Below are 22,364 nucleotides of genomic sequence, written 5' to 3'. Positions count from 1 at the left end.
CCTCTATCATTTTGCACATAGGTAAGCGAGTTGCAGTATGGGTAGGAGAGTGCCTCTGTAATTTGACATATGGGTCTGCAAGTGCACATGTAACTCAATCAAACTTGAAACAACATGTGTTAGCTTTTAAATTCACAGCTCCTTGTGTTATGGCCTACCTTCAGCCTGCCTTATACTGGTGAATTACATCTAGCAGAAGAGGATTTTAAGGCTTAGCAACGTGTGTTGAATGCGAAGTTGGCCTAGCAGGGAAACTGTATACACAGTCTCTACAGTAGCAGGCCTGAGAAGTGTTTTAAACACCTGTTCGTCTCCATGAGTGACTTGTTAGTGTCAGTTCTTCTGTACATATATAAATGAGTATCACAATTCCTATGTGGATGTTTAAGCGCCTCTGTCACTGTCTGACTGGGTTTATTACTGGCTCTATCCTTTTACACATAGGTATGCGAGCTGCAGTATAGGTAGGAGAGTGCCTCTGTACTTGACACATCGGTCTGCAAGTGCTCATGTAACCCAATCAACATTGAGACAGCATGTGTTATCTTTTAAGCTCGTAGCCCCCTGTCCTATGGTGCTTAGGGGTGAGTTGTATACAGTAGAACAGGAGTTTAAGGCTTAGCAATGTGTCTTGAATGCGAAGTCGGCCTAGCAGGAAAACTGTGTACACAGGCTCTACAGTAGCATGCCCAAGACATGTTTAAATGCCTACTTCTCTTCATGAGTGACTTGTTAGTGTCAGTTCTTCAGTACTTATCTTGAAAGAGTGTCTCAGTACCTATGTGCGTGTCTCATTGGATATGAAAGTAAATATGTTGTTATATGTGTGGCACTCTTAGAGACTCTAAGGGTCTCTAAATGTGCATGTAAGCGGTTGCATGGATTGCTTAATGGCTGTGTCAGTAATCATTGGGGTATGTAATTGTGTTTGCAACTGCCTCCATCACTGCTGGCTACATAAGAGCTCTATGTGTGTGTGAGTGAATGTATAAGTACTTCTGACACTGTGAAACTAGGTATATTAGTGGCTCTATCCTTTTATACATAGGTATATGAGTTGCAGCATGGGTAGGAGGCTGGATCCATACCTGGATATATCGGTCTACAAATGTACCTGTAACTCAATCAAACGTGAAACAATATGTGTTATGTTTGAACCTCATACCTCCCTGTCCTATGGCCTACCTACAGGAGTAACTCACATTTAGTAGAGGAGGAGTTTAAGGCGTAGCAATTTTTTTTAATGTCAACTCAGCCTAGCAAGAAAACTGCATATACACAAGCTCTACAGTAACAGGACTGGGCGATGTTCTAAGACCTACATGTTTTCATCTGTGACTTGTTAGTGTCAGTTCATAAGTACATATTGTGAGAAGTTGGCCTGGTATATGCTAATCACTAGTTATAGTGGGCACCTTGCACCTGTTCAAAAGAACCTTATTGATGATTAAGTTAAAGACATCCTTTATTGAAAGCTATCCTAGTGGTAGCTATGGAGAGCAGCCTTCAGGCTAAGTCTCGAAGGAATGTAAAGCAGCTTGTTTTACCAGATTATAACCTTCTGAATGACCAAATGAAAGGAGAACCACACAAGGCATATATAAAATATATGTATTTATTACTAAACACTCTCTACTAACCTCTTTATGAGATTAGAGAACAAGATACACAATATTAAAGCACTAGAACGACAGTAAATAGCACAATACACAGTGGGCTCCAGAGGGAGACCAAACTATATACTAAGAAAGTGGTATAACAACCACGACTTGACTAGACACAGGGCCTAGAGCACGTAAAATCGCTGGGACCCCAAGGAACCATCCAAGGTAGTGACACAGCGGACCCACGGAGGCCGGGTGCAGTGTGAGAACACAGCCGCGAGCTCTGTACAACTCTATGGGAAAGTCATGGTTGGAATTTTCAAGATTAAGGACACTTAGGAGAGGACTTCAAGCAAACCCTTTGGAACATAAAAGGTTCTAAGGCCAGCACCCTTGAGAGTACCGCGGTACCCGTGTTACCTATCCCAGGAGAGCCGGGTACATAGGGGTCAAGTGGTGTCGGAAACACTCGTTGATTTCAATGGCGTGATGCGAAGATGTGCTGCTGCCGGGAAGATGAGAAGTGTCCGGTGGATCCAAGCCTGGATCAGAGCTGAGAAGAACATGAGAGCAGAGGGCACAGAGTCTGGGTCACTTCACATTGACCAGGGGCATGATAGACGAATGCCCACCGATATCGGGTGTTTCAGGTGAGAAGAGGTGAAGCTTGACTCTGCAGCCACGGGGACCAGGAGATGTTGACGATGACCAAAGTCTGCAGGTGAGCTGTCTTACGAAGGATGTCGAGTGCTGGGAGTCAGTGTGCGGATTGAACACCAACAAGCCTTCGCTACTGCAACCCATGCAGTCAGGGAAAAGAGGCTTCAGTGAGGACCAGCAAGGTCCTGGGGACTCCCCAAGTGATGGAGAGTCAGGGCACATCTGGAGCAACCAGAAAAGCCCACTTAAAGTTAAAGTTCCCTTCTCAGGGACCCACAGGTCGACGGACCAGGGATCGCGAAAGGACCTCAAGCTGAATCACAAAATACCAGCCCACGGAACACTTGTGGAGTGTAGGCCGGAAATCTTCAGTGGAAATACTGCTCGGGTCAGGACTACAAGTAGCCCAAAGCACAGCCTAAGGGGTCCCCAAAAAGCATATGCTGCTGCAAATGTACACGGTGCCCAGGGGTTCGGGTTGCACGGTCCCCACGAGGGATGCGGGTCTCATAATTGCTGTGAGCACAGATCAACCTCAGAGACCACGGGAACCCACCTCTTGTGTTGCAGAAACCTTCAGAGTCCTTCAGGAGGCATAGATGCACACCGGTCAGATGCGTTTAAGGTGCCTGCCTTGCAGGGGAGTAACTCCTTTACTCCAAGGTTGATTCTTCAGTCATCCAGCGTAGTGTAGATAGTCGAAGTACTTGGTTTCTGTAAAAGAGTTTCATCCGGGTAAATTTAAAGTCCTGTAGTCAGAGGTTCCTACTTTATACCCAAGGAAGAGGTGGGACAAACTCTGGGGACCCACCTAAGGGAGGGTCAGGACAGAGGGGTGGCTACACCCATGTCCTTTGTCCAGTTTCACGCCAGAGCAGGAGCAAATGGCTCCTGCAACCAGTTTGAGCTGGACTATGCACAGGGACACCAAATGTGCCCCCATTGCAAATATCAAAGCACTCTCCGAGTGCACCAACCCAGCCCCAATACACTAAAGCCTGTCTGGGAGGTGGTCACACCTCCCTGTGACAGGAAACCTATTGTCCAGCCTTCCCCTGCCAGAGTTTCATCCGGCAGCAGGAGGGCAGACTCGTGTCTGTGGCTGGCAGAATCCATTTTGTGATGCCAGGTTCTGTTAAGCTAGTACCGGGTGTACCGATGTTGTCATATTTCTCCCTCTAGGAGGGTGGAATCATACCTCCCACACCAGTTACTGGTGTGGAGGTATGATTCCAAGGTATTTGACACCAAACACGACATGTTTCCATGAAGCCGCTTTAAAGTTAGCATTTACCACGAGGTTACAATGCACTTAAGTATATATGGTTGGCTGCATCACAAACAACCCCTGAATATAGGTTCCGAAGGCTGCAGAGGGGCTCTGCTCCTGCAGGAGCGCCCTCTCACATAAAACCCAGCACCCTGCCTTCAGGATTGATAAGGCCTGTCATAGGGGTGACTGATAGGTTTATATGTGCAGTGATATGGAGCAGATATAGTGAACCTATATCTAAGTAAGGGGTGCATGCACCACCTTACACAGGCTGCTGCAGCAGACCTGTTGTGTCATTTTGAATGGTCTCCCTAGGGTGGCACAATACATGCTGCTGCCCCTGAGAGGCCTTTGGGGTACCTATGCCCTGGGTATATAGTATACCATATGCTAGGGACTGATAAAGGTACCCCAGTATCCAATCTGGAGTGTACCTAAAGTACATGCAATCAATTTAGAGGGGAAAGCAGCAAGGCTGGGGTCCTGGATAGCAGGATCCCAGCCAGTCTAGGTCGAAAACTGTGAAACATCAGCAAAAAGTGGGGGTAACTATAAGAAGCAGATCCTACTCTCCTACACAACCCCCCCAAACGTAAGGACAGTAAACTATTCTTGACCAGTTGAGTCTTCATGTTCTAAGTGGAAATATCTGGAGAGTCCATCTGCATTTGCATGGTTACTCCCAGGTCTATGTTCTACTGTATAGTCCATCCTCTGTAGGGAAATGGATCACTTCAAAGGTTTTGGAGTTTTCACCCTTCATCTGTTTTAGCCATAAGAGGGGCTTATGGTCTGTCTGAACAATGAAGTGAGTGCCAAACAAGTATGGCCTCAGCTTCTTCAGAGCCCAAACCACAGTAAAGGCTTCCCTCTCAATAGCTGACCAACGTTTCTCTCTGGGGGTCAGCCTTCTGCTAATAAAAGCTACTGGCTGATCCTAATCCCTCATCATTCAATTGTGATAACACAGCCCCTACCCCCAACTCAGATGCATCTGTTTGGACAATGAATTGTTTGGATTAGTCAGGACTTTGCAGAATGGGGGCAGTGCACATGGCCTGCTTCAGGTCATCAAATGCCTTTTGGCAGCTAACTGTACACTGAACTTTCTTTGGCATTCTCCTGGAAGTTAAGTCATTCAAAGGGGTCACTATGGATCCATAACCCTTGACAAACCTCCTATAGTACCCAGTCAGGCCCAAGAAAGCTCTGACCTGAGTCTGGGTGGTTGGAGCAAGCCAGTCCATGATGGTCTGGATTTTGCCCTGCAATGGTTGAACCTGGTCTCCACCCACAAGGTGGCCCAGGTACACAACCTGACTCTGCCCTATCTGGCACTTAGTGGCCTTGATAGTGAGACCTGCTTTCTGCAGGGCCTCCAAAACATTTCTCAGGTGGACCAGGTGATCCTCCCAGGTGGAGCTAAAGACAGCAACATCATCAAGATAAGCTGCACTATAGGCTTCCAGGCCTGTATGGACTTTATTCACCTACCTTTGAAAAGTGGCAGGTGCATTCTTCAAACCAAAGGGTATCACCACAAATTGGTAGTGCCCACCAGGGGTAAAAAATGCTGTTTTTGGCTTCGCATCATCAGCTGGTCTGATCTGCCAGTAGCCAGCTGTTAGGTCAATTGTGCTCAGAAACTTGGCTGAGGCCAAAGTATCTATAAGCTCATCTGCCCTAGGGATTGGATGGGCATCAGTCCTAGTGACTGCATTGAGACCCCTGTAGTCAACACAAAACCTCATCTCTGGGTGTGAGGTTTAGGTACTAAGACTACTGGACGAGCCCAAGGACTATCTGAGGGTTCAATAACTCCCAAATCCAACATCTTCTGGACTTCAGTCCTGCGACAGTCCCTGACGTGGTCAGGTTGCCTGTAAGTCTTATTTTTAACAGGCAGACTGTCCCCAGTGTCCACTTCATGAGTGCACCAGGTAGTCTGACTTGGAGTCAGTGAGAACATATGTCTAAACTGATTGAGAACTTTTCTTTAATCAGATTGTTGCTGGACAGTGAGGCTGCCTGCCAAGGCTACACCATCAACTGAGCCATCATCAGGGTTCTGTGAGAGCAGGTCAGGGAGTGGATCACTCTCTTTCTCCTGTCCCTCATCAGTAGCCATGAGCAAGCCCATGTCAGCCCAGTCAACATATGGTTTGAGCCTGTTGACATGGAGCCCCCTGTGGGGGCTCCTGGGAGTTCCAAGGTCCACCAGGTAGGTAACCTCTCCCTTTTGCTCAATTATTGTATGGGGGCCACTCCACTTGTCTTGGAGGCCTGCTGGGGCCACAGGCTCCAACACCTATACTTTTTGCCCTGGCTGATGAACAGTCATCACAGCCTTTTGGCCATGCCCGGCCTTTAGCAATTACTGGCTAGCCTCAAGGTTTTTAGTTGCCTTCTTCATGTACTCAGCCATCCTGGAGCGGAAACCAAGTACATAGTCCACAATATCCTGTTTAGGGGGGTTGAGAGGTAACTCCCATCCCTCCTTCACTAGACACAATGGACCCCTAACTGGATGTCCAAACAGAAGTTCAAATGGGCTGTAACCAACCCCCTTCTGAGAAACTTCTCTGTAGGCAAAGAGAAGGCAGGGCAAAAGTATGTCCCATCTGTGCCTAAGCCTTTCTGGGAGACCTGCAATCATGCCCCTGAGGGTTAGGTTGAACCTTTCAACCAACCCATTGCATTGTGGGTGATAAGGGGTGGTACATTTGTAATTTACTCCACACTCCTTCCACATAGCAGTCAAGTAACTAGACATGAAGTTTGCATCTCTGTCTGATACTACCTCCTTAGGAAAACCCACACTGTAAAAGATTCCCAGGAGGGTCCTTGCCACCACAGGTGCTGTGGTAGTTCTAAGGGGAAATTGCCTTTGGATACCTAGTGGCATGGTCCACCACCACCAGTATAAATCTGTGCCCAAATGCAGTTTGAGGATCCATGGGACCAACTATATCAATCCCAACCCTCTCAAAGGGAACCCCCACCACAGGTAGTGGTATCAGGGGGGCCTTTGTGGTGGTACCTGCCTTACAACTGGCTTGACAGGTGGCACAGGAGCAACAAAACTCCTTGGTGTCTTCAGACATATGAGGCCAATGAAAGTGAGGGGCAATTCTGTCCCAGGTCTTGTTTTGGCCTAGGTGACCTGCTAAAGTGATGTCATGTGCTAGTGTCAATAGGAAGCACCTAAACTTCAGAGGTATATCCAACTTCCTGGTGGCACCAGGCTTGGGGTCTCTACTCTCTGAGTAAAGGAGTCCATCATCCCAGTAGATCCTATGGGACCCACTAGCACTCTCAGCAGCCTCAGCAGCAGTTTGCTATCTGAGGGGTTCAAGAGAGGGCCAGCTCAGCTGCTCCTGACTCAGATCTGCCTTGGAGGGGCCCCCTGCCCCTAAGAACTCAACCTAATCAGATTCAAGCTCATCTGGGACAGTTCCTTCTTCAGGACTAAGATCACCTCCCTCAAGAGACTGGTCTGGCTTCTGAGTCAGGGAGGAAGACACTGCCTTACCCCTACTGCTTGGTTTGCCAGATTATAACCTCCTAAATGACCAAATGAAAGGAGAACCACACAAGGTATATATAACATATATGTATTTATTACCAAACACTCTCTACTAACCTCTTTATGAAATTAGAGAACACGATACACAATATTAAAGTACTAGAACGACAGTAAATAGCACAATACACGGTGGGCTCCAGGGGGAGACCAAACCGTATACTAAGAAAGTGGTATAACAACCACGACTTGACTAGACACAGGGCCTAGAGCACGTAGAATCGATAGGACTCCAAGGAACCACCCAATGTAGTGACACAGGGGACCCACTGAGGCTGGGTGCAGTGTGAGAACACAGCCGTGAGCTCCGTACAACTTTATGGGATAGTCGCGGTTGGTATTTTAAAGATTAATGACACTTAGGAGAGGACTTCAAGCAAACCCTTTGGAACATAGAAGGTTCTAAGGCCAGCACCCTTGAGAGTACCAAGGTACCTGTGTTACCTATCCCAGGAGAGCCGGGTGCAAAGGGGTCAAGTGGTGTCGGAAACGCTTGTTGATTTCAATGGCGTGATGCGAAGATGTGCTGCTGCTGGGAAGATGAGAAGTGTCCGGTGTGATCCAAGCCGGGATCAGAGCTGAGAAGAACCTGAAAGCAGAGGGGACAGTGTCTGGGTCACTTCACAGTGACCAGGGGCACAATAGATGAATGCCCACCGATGTTGGGTGTTTTAGTTGAGAAGAGGTGAAGCTTGACTCTGCAGCCACGGGGACCAGGAGACGTCAACGACAACCAAAGTCTGTAGGTCAGCTGTCCGACGAAGGATGTCGAGTGCTGGGGGGTCAGTGTCCAGATTGAACAACAACAAGCCTTGGCAATTTCAACCAACGGGGTCAGAGAAAAGATGCTTCGGTGAGGACCAGCAGAGTGCTTGGGACTCCCCAAGCAATTGAGAGTCAGGGCACGTCCAGAGCAACCAGGAAAGCCCACCTGAAGTTAAAGTTCCCTTCTCAGGGACCCACAGGTCGACGGACCAGGGATCATGAAGGGACCTCGAGCTGAATCACAAAATACATGCCCACATAATACTCGTGGAGTGTAGGCCGGAAATCTTCTGTGGAAATACTGCTCAGGGTCTGGACTACAAGTAGTCCAAAGCACAGCCTTAGGGGTCGCAAAAAGCAGATGTTGCTGCAAATGTACACGGTGCCCAGAGGTTCGGGTTGCACGGTCCCCACGAGGGATGCGGGTCTCAGAATTGCTGAGAGCACAGATCTACCTCAGAGCCACGGGAACCCACCTTCTGTGTTGAAGAAATCTTCAGAGTCCTTCAAGAGCTGCGTAGATGCAAACCAGTCAGATCCGTTTAAGGTGCCTGCCTTGCAGGGGAGTAACTCCTTTACTCCAATGTTGATTCTTCAGTCATCCAGCGTAGTGTAGATAATCAAAGTACTTGGTTTCTGTAGAAGAGTTTCATCCAGGTAAATTTAAAGTCCTGTAGTCAGAAGTTCCTACTTTATACCCAAGGAAGAGGTGAGACAAACTCTGGGGACCCACCTAAGGGAGGGTCAGGACAGAGGGGTGGCTACACCCATGCCCTTTGTCCAGTTTCACACCAGAGCAGGAGCAAATGGCTCCTGCAACCAGTTTGAGCTGGACTATGCACAGAGACACCAAATGTGCCCCCATTACAAATATCAAAGCACTCTCCAAGTGCACCAACCCAGCCCCAATACACTAAAGCCTGTCTGGGAGGTGGTCACACCTCCCTGTGACAGGAAACCTATTGTCCAGCCTTCCCTGCCAGAGTTTCATCTGGCAGCAGGAGGGCAGACTCGTGTCTGTGGCTGGCAGCATCCATTTTGTGATGCCAGGTTCTGTTAAGCTAGTACCGGGTGTACCGATGTTGTCATATTTCTCCCTCTAGGAGGGTGGAATCATACCTCCCACACCAGTTACTGGTGTGGAGGTATGACTCCAAGGTATTTGACACCAAACACGACATGTTTCCATGAAGCCGTTTTAAGTCTTCAGTCATCCAGTGTAGTGTAAATAGTCGAAGCACTTGGTTTCTGTAGCAGAGTTCCTTCCAGGTAAATCTAAAGTCCTGTAGTCAGGGGTTCCTACTTTACACCCAAGGAAGAGGTGGGACAAACTCTGGGGACCCACCTATGGGAGGGTCAGGACAGAGGGATGGCTACACCCATGTCCTTTGTCCAGTTTCGTGCCAGAGCAGGAGCAAATGGCTCCTGCAACTGGTTTGAACTGGACTATGCACAGGGACACCAAATGTGCCCCAAGTGCAGACATCAAAGCACTCTCAGAGTGCACCCACCCAGCCCCAATAAACTAAAGCCTGTCTGGGAGGTGGTCACACCTCCCTGTGACAGGAAACCTATTGTCCAGCCTTCCCCTGCTGGAGTTTCGTCCAGTAGCAGGAGGGCAGACTCGTGTCTGTGACTGGCAGCATCCATTTTGTGTTGCCAGGTTCTGTTAAGCTAGTACCGGGTGTACCGGTGTTGTCATATTCCTCCCTCTAGAAGGGTGGAATCATACCTCCCACACCAGCTACTGGTGTGGCGGTATGATTCTAAGGTGTTTGACACCAAACCCGACATGTTTCCATGCAGCCGTTTTAAAGTTAGCATTTACCGCGAGGTTATAATGCACTTAAGTATATATGGTTGGCTGCATCACAAACAACCCCGGAATATAGGTTCCGAAGGCTGCAGAGGGGCTCTGCTCCCACAGGAGTGCCCTCTCACATAAAACCCAGCACCCTGCCTTCAGGATTGAAAAGGCCTGTCATAGGGGTGACTGATAGGTTTATATGTGCAATGATATGGAGTAGATATAGTATGCACTACCTTACACAGGCTGCTGTAGCAGACATGTTGTGTCATTTTGAATGGTCTCCCAGGGGTGGCATAATACATGCTGCAGCCCCTGAGAGGCCTCTGGGGTACCTATGGCCTGGGTATATAGTATACCATATACTAGGGACTGATAAGGGTACCCCAGTATCCAATCTGGAGTGTACCTAAAGTATATGCAATCAATTTAGAGGAGAAAGCAGCTAGGCTGGGGTCCTGGATAGCAGGATCCCAGCCAGTCTAAGTCGAAAACAGTGAAACATCAGCAAAAAGTGGAGGGAACTATAAGAAGCAGATCTTAGTTTCCTACACATATCTTAATGAGAGTCTCAGTCCCAATGTAGGTGTGTCATTGGATATCTAAGTAAAGATGTTGGTATATTAATAACTGTCTTACTTAGTCTATGGGTCTCTAAATGTGTATGTAAGAGGCTGCATGGACTGCTAACTGGCTGTATGTGTGTGAGTGTTCAAGTGCCTCTGTAACTATCTCGCTTGGTGCATTAGTGGCTCTATGGTTTTCTAAATAGGTATCTCAGTGAGTTCATAGATAGATGAGTACAATTATAAATGGTTATATTGGTCTCTAATTATGTTTCTAACTCACAAAAAATTCAAAATAGATGTTTTGCCTTCTAAACAGATACCATCCTGCCGTATTAGCTACTTACAGATTACCTTAGGGATCATTTAAATTTAATTAAACATAAGCTTAAGACTTTGCAAAGCATTCTAAATATCAGTTCAACATACCAGTGTAAAATGCAGACATAGGTTCCCCAGTAGCATGTCTTACACATATTTGAATTCCTTCATCTCTGTGTTGCACAATCAGACGTAGAATATGTCTACTACCATATAATTTACAGGTCCTACCACAGCTACAGCACTGAACTACAGCCTTTCAAATACATTAAATATATTAATTATGGATTATGTAACAAAACAATATGTAGTTCACAAAAATATTCACATATTAACATATAATCAGTTATTTCACTCCCTTGTATTACTTCATGGCCTTTAACGATATGTTACAGGATATGTAGCTAATATTCAAATGTTATTTCATTTATCTGACACTTATAACACACTATATATATATATATATATATATATATATATATATATATATATATCCACCAAAATGTTGCTCACACGCTTGAGGCCGCAACCCACTGCAGAGAGAGGAACATCCTTTATTTAGACACAAACAGGCAGCTTTGAATCCAGTATTATTCACCCCAGCCTGACGCGTTTCAGAGATTCTCTCTCTTTCCTCAGAGGCAGTTCGTCACATGGGTGGTCAAAATTCAAATGCTCTGCAAGTTTTTGCTTCGTGCTTTTAAAACGTTCCTGATTGGCATCTGGTGTTTCTCATTAACATATAAAGGATGTTCCTCTCTCTGCAGTGGGTTGCGGCCTCAAGCGTGTGAGCAACTTTTTGGTGGATATATTGTGGCGGCTCCAGCCACAGAGGGATCGCACCGCCCGGGAAATGGGAACCACACAGGCTGAATCTTGCTTGTGAATTGGCGCTGCAGTTACACTAAATGAAACGGACAGAGTTGAATCTGGGGGCCCAATGGAGGGCTTTGAAAGGTACCCTAAAACTTTCGGCATGAGTGGGCCCACTAGAGGGTGTTAATTTTGCTGAAATGACTGCAAAGACCAGCGTGCAATGCGAAAATATGTTAATGAGAAACACCAGATGCCAATCAGGAACGTTTTAAAAGCACGAAGCAAAAACTTGCAGAGCATTTGAATTTTGACCACCCATGTGACGAACTGCCTCTGAGGAAAGAGAGAGAATCTCTGAAACGCGTCAGGCTGGGGTGAATAATACTGGATTCAAAGCTGCCCGTTTGTGTCTAAATAAAGGATGTTCCTCTCTCTGCAGTGGGTTGCGGCCTCAAGCGTGTGAGCAACTTTTTGGTGGATATATATATATATATATATATATATTATCTACTGGCGGTCGCCAGTAGATAGTTATAGTTAGGACCGTGTTTCCATAGGAAATCTCTAAATTCTATTTTGAATAACTTTGGCGCCGGTTGACGAATCCTCGTGAAATTTTCAAAACGAATGGGGCGCTCCGTTCAGCTCCTACCCTGAAAGTCTCGGGGTGATTTGTCAAGCGGGGGCCGAGAAAAAGGGGGTCCCAAAACGCGTTTTCCCCATGCATTTTCCCATAGGACCTTTAGACACAGCTACAGCCCGAACGGCTGAACAGAATTACTTGAAATTTGGCAGAGAGGTAGCCATAAGGTCAAGGAAGTGCCTTTCGCAGGTCTGGTGTAAATCTGTTCAGTATTTCCTGAGAAAATAGCATTTAAAAGCATATCAATATCTATACGCGCGCACCGTGCGCGCACTGAGCAAGCCCTGTGCGCGCACCCTGCCGTGCGCGAGCGTAATTCTGATTGGTTGTTAGATGTCAGTAAACATTCGAATCGGTCGAAATCAGGAAGTGTCGGCCGCCATTTTGTCTGTCGCACTGAAAAGGAAAGGTGGAGACCATGAATAGGGGGGCAGGGTAGGGAGTTCTTGACCCCCTAGCCATTGTAAGGGGGTCACAGTAGGACCACGAAGGGCAAAAAAAAAGATTTTAATTTTTTTTAAAAACATCGCGAGGTGTGCGCACCCGAAAAAAAACATTTAAAAAAATAGAATTAAAAATCACGTTTAAGTGTTTAGATATTAGGTGGCTCTAAAAAGAGCCCATGTGTTTATTGAGTGTTTTTCGGTACCTACAAGTAAGTACTGATGCAGAGTCTAAAGTTCAAGAGGAAGACTCTGTTCCCTTCATCATTGAAATGTACACCGTCTCCTCTATAAATGTCTTGCATGTTGTAACGCAAGTTGTTGTGGTATATAGAACCCATACCATAGTCTCTGAGGAAAGCAGAAACAGACTTATTGACGTGCTTTCTTGCTTTGTCAATCTGTGGACAATAATGGTTGGACCAGTTCCACTTTTGCCTTTGGCATATATTAGAATATACAAAGGCAGTTTGTGGAAAAAGTGACATCAATTGCAGAAAGGTGTCCTTAATAAGCATTTCCAGAACTACCTCAGTTAAAGTGCCTAGGTCATTTCCACCAGAGTGCACAATAATAAGGTTAGGCTGTGGGAGATGTAGAAAGGTTTTCACCAAAGGCATTAATTGGTGCCACTTTAACCCTCTCTGACCAATCCATTTAATGTCTACATTTGGCAAAGCAAGGTCTTTGAAAATACCTCTTTTTTCTGCATACTTTTCACTCCAGAAGACATAGCCATGACCTACAATCCACACTGTAAACATCTTCCAAGGAGAACAGGATGCACTCAGGAGGTGTCTTTCAGTAGAATGGCAATATGAAAAGAAAGACAGTTGAAAAATGGAGGCATACATACTTTTTTTTAATAAAAAGAACTCATTGGCTGATTCAAACCATTTTACAGTTAAAACTAGGCTGTATGTTTACATTTTTAAAAGCATGTTTTGGATTGGTACAGAAAAATGTGTTCTCACTGAACATTACTTTGGATTTGCTGTTAGGTTTGAAGAGTCAAGCACTCTTGCTCTTTGGATTTGAAACATTGTGTGCTGAGTCATGTTGGGGGAAGGGATGATTTGGAAAGGGGTTGAAAGTTGCAACCAATAGAAATGTGTGATTCCATTTGAAAAAATGTGGGAAGGACTGTGATTTTACATTAACATGTATATGTGGGAAAAAAGAGAGGGAAAAATTGCCATTTACTGGTTGTGGAGAGAGGAGAGAGGTATACAGCTCTGAGATTCTGGCTCTGATAATCTGCTGTTTGAGTGCCACATTTCTTTCTCAACTAATTAATTTTAGTGGTGAGTTATGAGTTTGAGAGGGGAAGTATGTGGTGTATTTTGATATAAATAATAGAATTGTCATTCTTGTTTTAAAGTTGTGTGTTACATTTTGTGATTTAGGAGAAATTTAACTGTCTTGAACTAGTAAGATATTATGGAGTATGTTTTCACTGTAAGTTAAGGTGTAGTGGTATCACTGAGGAATACTGTTTTGTGCCTAGAATCACATCATGAGTGTGTCTGCACACAGGATTTGTTGTCAGAGATTTAATTTACGTTGCTGTTGTTCTGTTAGCCTTGCACTTGTAGAAAAGTGGCACTTTGTTTACTTAAAGTGTGATGGTTAGCATGCAGCAGAAATTAGTTACTCACAAAAAAGAGGCAAATGCAAACACATTTGAAAATTGCATGGTACATTTTCTTACCACTTTAAAAGTGGTGTTTTACATTTTATGTTAAGGAAGATATTTAAGTGCCTTGAACATGTTAGATATTATGGAGTATGTCTTCACTATAAGTTAAGGTGTACTGCTATCACCCAGGAATACTGTTTTCTGCCTAAAATCACACCATGACACAGTGTGCACACAGGAATTGTTATCAGAGATTTAATTCGTGTTGGTCTTGCTCTATTACCCTTGCACTTGTAGGAAAGGGGCAGCTTGTTTTTTGTAACACATGCTGATGGTCTCAAGTAGCTGTTAGGACATGTGCTCTTTTTTGCCTCTCTAAAATATAAGGGAAATGTGTCAGGCTGTCTCAGTAACTATCACTTGCTCCATCCACAGTACTAAATGTGCTTTCAAATTGCCAAAGGAAATATCGTTTTCTGCCTAGAATCACAGCATGAGTCTGTGTGGACACGGGAATTGTTGTCAGAGATTTTATTTGTGTTGCTGTTGTTCTGTAAAACTTGCACTTTCAGGAAAGGCCCAGCTTGTTTTGTTCAAATGTGATGGTTAGCACTCAGCAGAAATCACTATCTCACAAATGAGAGGCAAATGTGAACACATTAGAAATCAACAGGGTAGATTTTCCTTTCAATCTTGTAATCTGTGAGGTAGTTCCTACATGTAAAAAACTGTAATTGACCTTTACCAAAGATGTAGTCTTACACACATATCTGCAGTCTTCATGCACTTGTAAAAGTCTCCATGCAGATTCTCTTGCAACTGACAATACACAGTCACCAGAAACACACTGTTTGCACACATGCAGCAGCTTCTCCTATACTCTCATGCATAATACTCAGCTCTGTGTTGTATTTCAGATAGCAGTGTGTAACGCAAACACATTCAACGTCATCAAGGCTCATTTCCTTTGCTTTACTCTAATCACTCACCCTGTAACATATGCTGATGGTCTCAAGTAGCTATTAGGAGATGTGCTCTTTTTTGCCTCTCTAAAATATAAGGGAAATGTGTCAGGCTGTCTCAGTAATTATCACTTGCTCCATCCACAGTACTAAATGTGCTTTTAAATTGCCAAATGAAATATCATTTTCTGTGTAGAATCACAGCATGAGTCTGTGTGGACAGAGGAATTGTTGTCAGAGATTTTATTTGTGTTGCTGTTGTTCTGTAAAACTTGCACTTTCAGGAAAGGGCCAGCTTGTTTTGTTCAAATGTGTTGGTTAGTACTCAGCTATCGTTTTCTGCCTAGAATCACAGCATGAGTCTGTGTGGACAGAGGAATTGTTGTCAGAGATTTTATTTGTGTTGCTGTTGTTCTGTAAAACTTATACTTTCAGGAAAGGGCCAGCTTCTTTTGCTCAAATGTGATGGTTAGCACTCAGCAGAAATCACTATCAGAAAAATGAGAGGCAAATGGTAACACATTTCAAATCAACAGGGTAGATTGTCCTTCCACTCCTGCTATGGGTGAGGTAGTTCCTACATGTACAAAACTATAATTAACCTTTACCAAAGATGTACTCTTACACACATATCTGCAGTCTTCATGCACTTGTAAAAGTCTCCATGCAGATCTCTCTTGCAACTGACAATACACAGTCTCCAGAAACACACTGTTTGCACACATGCAGCAGCTTCTCCTACACTCCCATGCATAATACTCAGCTCTGTGTTGTGTTTCAGATAGCAGTGTGTAACACAAACAGAATGTACGTCACCAAGGCTCATTTCCTTTGCTCTACTCTAATCACTCACCCTGTAACACATGCTGATGGTCTCAAGTAGCTGTTAGGACATGTGCTCTTTTTTGCCTCTCTAAAATATAAGGGAAATGTGTCAGGCTGTCTCAGTAACTATCACTTGCTCCATCCACAGTACTAAATGTGCTTTCAAATTGCCAAAGGAAATATCATTTTCTGCCTAGAATCACAGCATGAGTCTGTGTGGACACAGGAATTGTTGTCAGAGATTTTATTTGTGTTGCTGTTGTTCTGTAAAACTTGCACTTTCAGGAAACGGCCAGCTTGTTTTGTTCAAATGTGATGGTTAGCACTCAGCAGAAATCACTATTTCACAAATGAGAGGCAAATGTTAACACATTAGAAATCAACAGGGTAGATTTTCCTTTCAATCTTGTAATCTGTGAGGTAGTTCCTACATGTAAAAAACTCTAATTGACCTTCACCAAAGATTTACTCTTACACACATATCTGCAGTCTTCATGCACTTGTAAAAGTCTCCATGCAGATTTCTCTTGCAACTGACAATACACAGTCACCAGAAACACACTGCTTGCACACATGCAGTAGCTTCTCCTTTACTCCCATGCATAATACTCAGCTCTGTGTTGTATTTCAGATAGCAGTGTGTAACGCAAACACATTCAATGTCATCAAGGCTCATTTCCTTTGCTCTACTCTAATCACTCACCCTGTAACACATGCTGATGGTCTCAAGTAGCTATTAGGACATGTGCTCTTTTTTGCCTCTCTAAAATATAAGGGAAATGTGTCAGGCTGTGTCAGTAACTATCACTTGCTCCATCCACAGTACTAAATGTGCTTTCAAATTGCCAAAGGAAATATCGTTTTCTGCCTAGAATCACAGCATGAGTCTGAGTGGACAGAGGAATTGTTGTCAGAGATTTTATTTGTGTTGCTGTTGTTCTGTAAAACTTGCACTTTCAGGAAAGGGCCAGTTTTTTTTGTTCAAATGTGATGGTTAGCAGTCAGCAGAAATCACTATGAGAAAAATGAGAGGCTAATGGTAACACATTTCAAATCAACAGGGTAGATTGTCCTTACACTCCTGCAATGGGTGAGGTAGTTCCTACATGTACAAAACTCCAATTAACCTTTAGCAAAGATGTACTCTTACACACATATCTGCAGTCTTCATGTACTTGTAAAAGTCTCCATGAAGATCTCTCTTGCAACTGCCAATGCACAGTCTCCAGAAACACACTGTTTGCACACATGCAGCAGCTTCTCCTACACTCTCATGCATAATACTCAGCTCTGTGTTGTGTTTCAAATAGCAGTGTGTAACGCAAACAGAATGAACGTCACCAAGGCTCATTTCCTTTGCTCTACTCTAATCACTCACCCTGTAACACATGCTGATGGTCTCAAGTAGCTATTAGGACATGTGCTCTTTTTTGCCTTTCTAAAATATAAGGGAAATGTGTCAGGCTGTCTCAGTAATTATCACTTGCTCCATCCACAGTATTTAATGTGTTTTCAAATTGCCAAAGGAAATATTGTTTTCTGCCTAGAATCACAGCATGAGTCTGAGTGGACAGAGGAATTGTTGTCAGAAATTTTATTTGTGATGCTGTTGTTCTGTAAAACTTGCACTTTCAGGAAAGGGCCAGCTTGTTTTGTTCAAATGTGTTGGTTAGTACTCAGCAGAAATCACTATCAGAAAAATGAGAGGCAAATGGTAACGCATTTCAAATTAACAGGGTAGATTGTCCTTCCACTCCTGCAATGGGTGAGGTAGTTCCTACATGTACAAAACTCCAATTATCCTTTACCAAACATGTACTCTTACACACATATCTGCAGTCTTCATGCACTTGTAAAAGTCTCCATGCAGATCTCTCTTTCAACTGACAATACACAGTCTCCAGAAACACACTGTTTGCACACATGCAGCAGCTTCTCCTACACTCCCATGCATAATACTTAGCTCTGTGTTGTATTTCAGATAGCAGTGTGTAACGCAAACACATTCAACGTCACCAAGGCTCATTTCCTTTGCTCTACTCTAATCACTCACCCTGTAACACATGCTGATGGTCTCAAGTAGCTATTAGGACATGTGCTCTTTTTTGCCTCTCTAAAATATAAGGGAAATGTGTCAGGCTGTCACAGTAATTATCATTTGCTCCTCAACAGAAGTAAATGTGCTTTCAAATTGCCAAGCAAATATCGATTTCTGCCTAGAATCACACCATGAGTCTGTGTGCACACAGGAATTGTTGTCAGAGATTTAATTCATGTTTGTCTTGTTTTGTAAGACTTGGACTCGTAGGAAAGGATCAGCTCATGTGATAGGATTTGAAAAGTTGAAAAAAAAAATTGTAATGAATTAAAATTACATAAAGGTATTTTTTTTTTAGTTTTTTCTAGGTATTGCTGAGCAACACTGAAAAAATATAAAGATGCCTATAAAGTCAGGAAAGAGAAAAGAAAAGAAACAACAATTATATTTGAAGACGACTGGTAAAAAAAAAATAGGAGGCGAAGCGTGTGTTGGAAAACAGAAAAAGTCTTCTGGTAAGCAAACTAAAGAATTTTTTAAAAATATCTTCAAAAAAAAAAGAAAAAAATGATCGAAACATAAATTCAAACAGTGTTTCAAGTACAAAACAACAACAGAGTCGACAGCAAAAAGAAAATGCTAATGTAGACTCAGAAGTAAGAAAGAGTAACTTAACACGGAAAATAGATTTTAAAAACATTCGTCGAAAAATGTTTCAGAGAAGAGTGATGTTAAATTTGCTAAAGGATGTGAAAAAGTATAAGAAAAAACCAAATTTTATAAGAAAAAGAAATTAATAGAAAATATTGTTACCAAGGCATTAGAAATAAAAAAAAACTATTCATTTTAATTTTGAACAGGATGCGTAGATTAGATAAATTAGTCAATGCAATGAAGTCACAAAGCAAAAGGAAAAGAGAAGTCAAAAAAAATAACTTTTGTAAAGTGTTCTTAGGAGAATGGAAGCATAGTTCAAGTACTGAACCATTTTTTAATGAAGAGAGTTATCTTCAAAGTAATAGTTTGTTGCATGCAGTTGACACCAATGGAAGAGCATATGAAGTTAAGGATGGTTGTGTAATGGAAAAGGAGAAAATGGTTCCAAGAAATGAGGAAGAAGTGATGGCTGATGAGGTTATGGGGAGACGTCCTAAAGCCCCAGTGTACACTTGGAATTGTAGTAGTATTTGTACTGTGCGTCAGGACTCTATTGATAAATTACGTGACTTTCTAAGAGAATATAGTAAAAAGAGTATTAAACAGAAAATTAAGGTGCTTCAAAGACTAGATCCATGCAGAGTGAGAGAGAATACTGGTTTGCAAGGACATTCTCTGGCTTGTCTATCTAGGAAAGAGTGTCAAAGTGTTTTTCACCATTTTAGGATGCTCGCTGTTCATCATACTGAAATGAGAAAGTTTGTGAGAACATTGTATTTTGCTAAAAGTCCAGCACTAAAGTTGAATGAGTTGAATAATGCTCTGTTCCGTGGATCTGTATCAGATGTAGTGAAGGTTACTGATGAGATTCAGTTTTGTTACTTTGGTCCAGAACAAGAAAGTGCAGAAAATGACACAGTTATTGATGAAAATGTAGAAGAGAATGTAGAACTTACTGTTAGTAAAAATTTTGATGATGAAACGACAAAATTTGCTATCATCTCTAATGAAAGACCAAATATTACTTGTATATGTTGCCGGAGAAGCCATTACAAAATTCAAACAAGGAATGTTGATCTGTATAAAAAAAGTGACAATGAAGATAATTATAAGTGGAAAGATTTTGCAACATATATATTTCTGGAAAATTGTTTTGAATTGGGTGAAGATCAGCGTATTTGTAAATACTGTTATAACAAGTTAGAAGAAAATAGAATGCCAGCAAGAGCTGTACATAATAAATTAGAATTGGTTGAAATTCCTCCAGAGCTTTCGGATTTAAATACGTATGAGTCTATACTTATTCAATGTGTCCATCCGTTTCAGACCATAGTGCGTATGGAGCCAAAAACTGGTAAATTACCACCTTCGGATTTACAAAGAGGTTTAAAAGGAAGAGTTGTCTATTTGCCATTGGATTTGAAAAAAAATATGGAAACAATTGATGCAGATACTTTGGAAACTGAACCATTAGTTATTCTGGTTAATGGTGTACCTACGAAAAATAAGAACATTTGGCAGGAGCTGGTGGATGTACAAAAAGTACAAAGAGCAAATTTGTATTTGAAAAAAAATAATAAATGGTATGAAGCCATTTATATGGATGAAGATGAAGAAGAAATACTAGAAGACACAGGAATACAAACTGGGCAAATTGAAAAAGTGGATAAGTCAAAAGAAGAAGACATTTATGAACATTTCAGCATACATCCTCTTCATTCTGAAGAAGTTATGGGAAACGCTATTGATCTGTTTCAGATGAAGAAAGCAAAAGGAACTCCTGTGAGTGTATGGGAGGAGAGCTTGGAAGCTCGTTGTTTTCCCCAACTGTTTCCTACAGGAGAAGGTGGACGATATGATGAACGTCCAGTACAGATTCCTGCTTCGGAGTATCGGACTACAAGATTATATGCAGAAGATCCAAGATTTCGTCAAAGTATTCCTTATTTGTTCCATCTTTTATTTGAAAGTGACTTGTCTGCACTATCTTATGCAGTAAATCACATTTTAAAAACTGGAGTACATCTACATAATGTGTCTGCAAAGGATTTTATGAACAAAGTGCAACAGCGAGATGATCATTTGGAATCTCAATTGATCAATCTGATGGCTTGTCAGCGTGGAACTAATGAATATTGGTACCGACGCCATGGAGAATTGAAGTGTATGTTACGGAATTTAGGAACTCCTACATGGTTCCTTACCCTGAGCTGTGCTGAGTACGCTTGGGATGATTTACTGGATTTTCTGCAAGAGGCAAATTCAAACATTGAAAACATCCAATACAAGACAGCAGGAGAATTGTGCTCATTAGATCCAGTTAATGTTTGCAGATATTTCAATCACAGATTTGAGGCTATGATGTCCTTCATCTGCAATAAAAAAAATCCACCTCTTGGAGAAGTTGTGGATTTCTTTTGGAGAAAAGAGTACCAAGCAAGAGGTGCTCCACATATTCATATGCTGTTGTGGATCAAGGATGCCCCAAAATTTGGAACAGATGCTGAAGAAGCAGTTTTATCTTTCATTGAAGGATATGCAACATATGCTATACCTAAAAGCACAGAAGAGAAAAACTTAAAAGAGAAAGTTTTACGTTTCCAAAGTCATCAGTGTGGAAAATACTGTCGACGAAAGTACAAGAGTAAAGATAAATTCTACACAAAATGTCGATTTGGATTTCCACGACCTGTTCTTTCAAAAAGAAGAGTAAACAGTTTTATGTCAGCTGTGCGATATACTATTACAAGAAAATCGCCTAAGAATACCTACAACCTAAGAAGAAAAGAAGAGTCAAAATATATAAATGACTACAACCCAGTCATTTTATCCATGTGGAATGCTAACATGGATATACAGTATGTGGCTGACAATTCTATTGCTGTTGCTCGGTATGTCACGTCTTACATCACTAAATCTGAGAAAACGGAATTGAAGGAAATGTGGGAAGAGATTTCTCACGAGAAGACTGTCAGTAAGAAGCTATACAGTTTCAGTTTAAAGATGTTATCGCATCGAGAAATTGAATCCTACGAATGCTCAGATAGGTTATCATCTGCAAGCCTGTACTCGAAATCCAGAAGAATAATTTGGGTAAGTTTAGGCCTTGCAGGAATGCGAAATCGGGTACTGAAATCTATTAGAGAAATTGAGTATTTAGCAGAGTTCGAACCAAAAAGTACAGACATTTTAAGAACAAACATGTTGGACACATATTACCCCCAAAGAAGTCATCACCTTGAGAACATGTGTCTTTATGAAGTGCTGCAGAACTTCATTTTTAAACGGAATGCCACAGAAGATATCAACAATGGAAAATATAAAGTCAGTGGTGAGGAGGGATGTTTGGTGAAGCAAACAAAAGGAAGTTTGATAAATCACCGGAAGCTGAGTTGCGACACTCCTGACAAAAAGGAATTTTACTACTTGGCACTTTTGCAGCTGTTTAAACCATGGCGTTCAGAGGACGAACTACTTGGAGAATTCCAGAGTTATGAAGATTCCTTCAGTGCTAGCAAAGACAGCATAGAATGCAGTACTTTCACAACTTATGTTCAAATGTTAAACGAAGAAATTGAACAAGAAGCAACAATTGCAGCTGAAGTAGCTAGAGACAGTTCTCAAGACAGTCAAAGTTCTGGGACATTCAGTCAAGATCCTCTAGGACAACCAATCGTAGAAAATGAAGCAGCAATAGCCATGAATGAAGTGGAAACAGCTATGCATCAAGCTCAGGAAGAATTAGTAGACTTAACATATTTG

This window comes from Triturus cristatus, chromosome 1_2 (genome assembly GCF_964204655.1).
Source record: "Triturus cristatus chromosome 1_2, aTriCri1.1, whole genome shotgun sequence".
Lineage (NCBI taxonomy): Eukaryota > Metazoa > Chordata > Amphibia > Caudata > Salamandridae > Triturus > Triturus cristatus.
Note: the sequence above shows the minus strand (reverse complement) of the source record.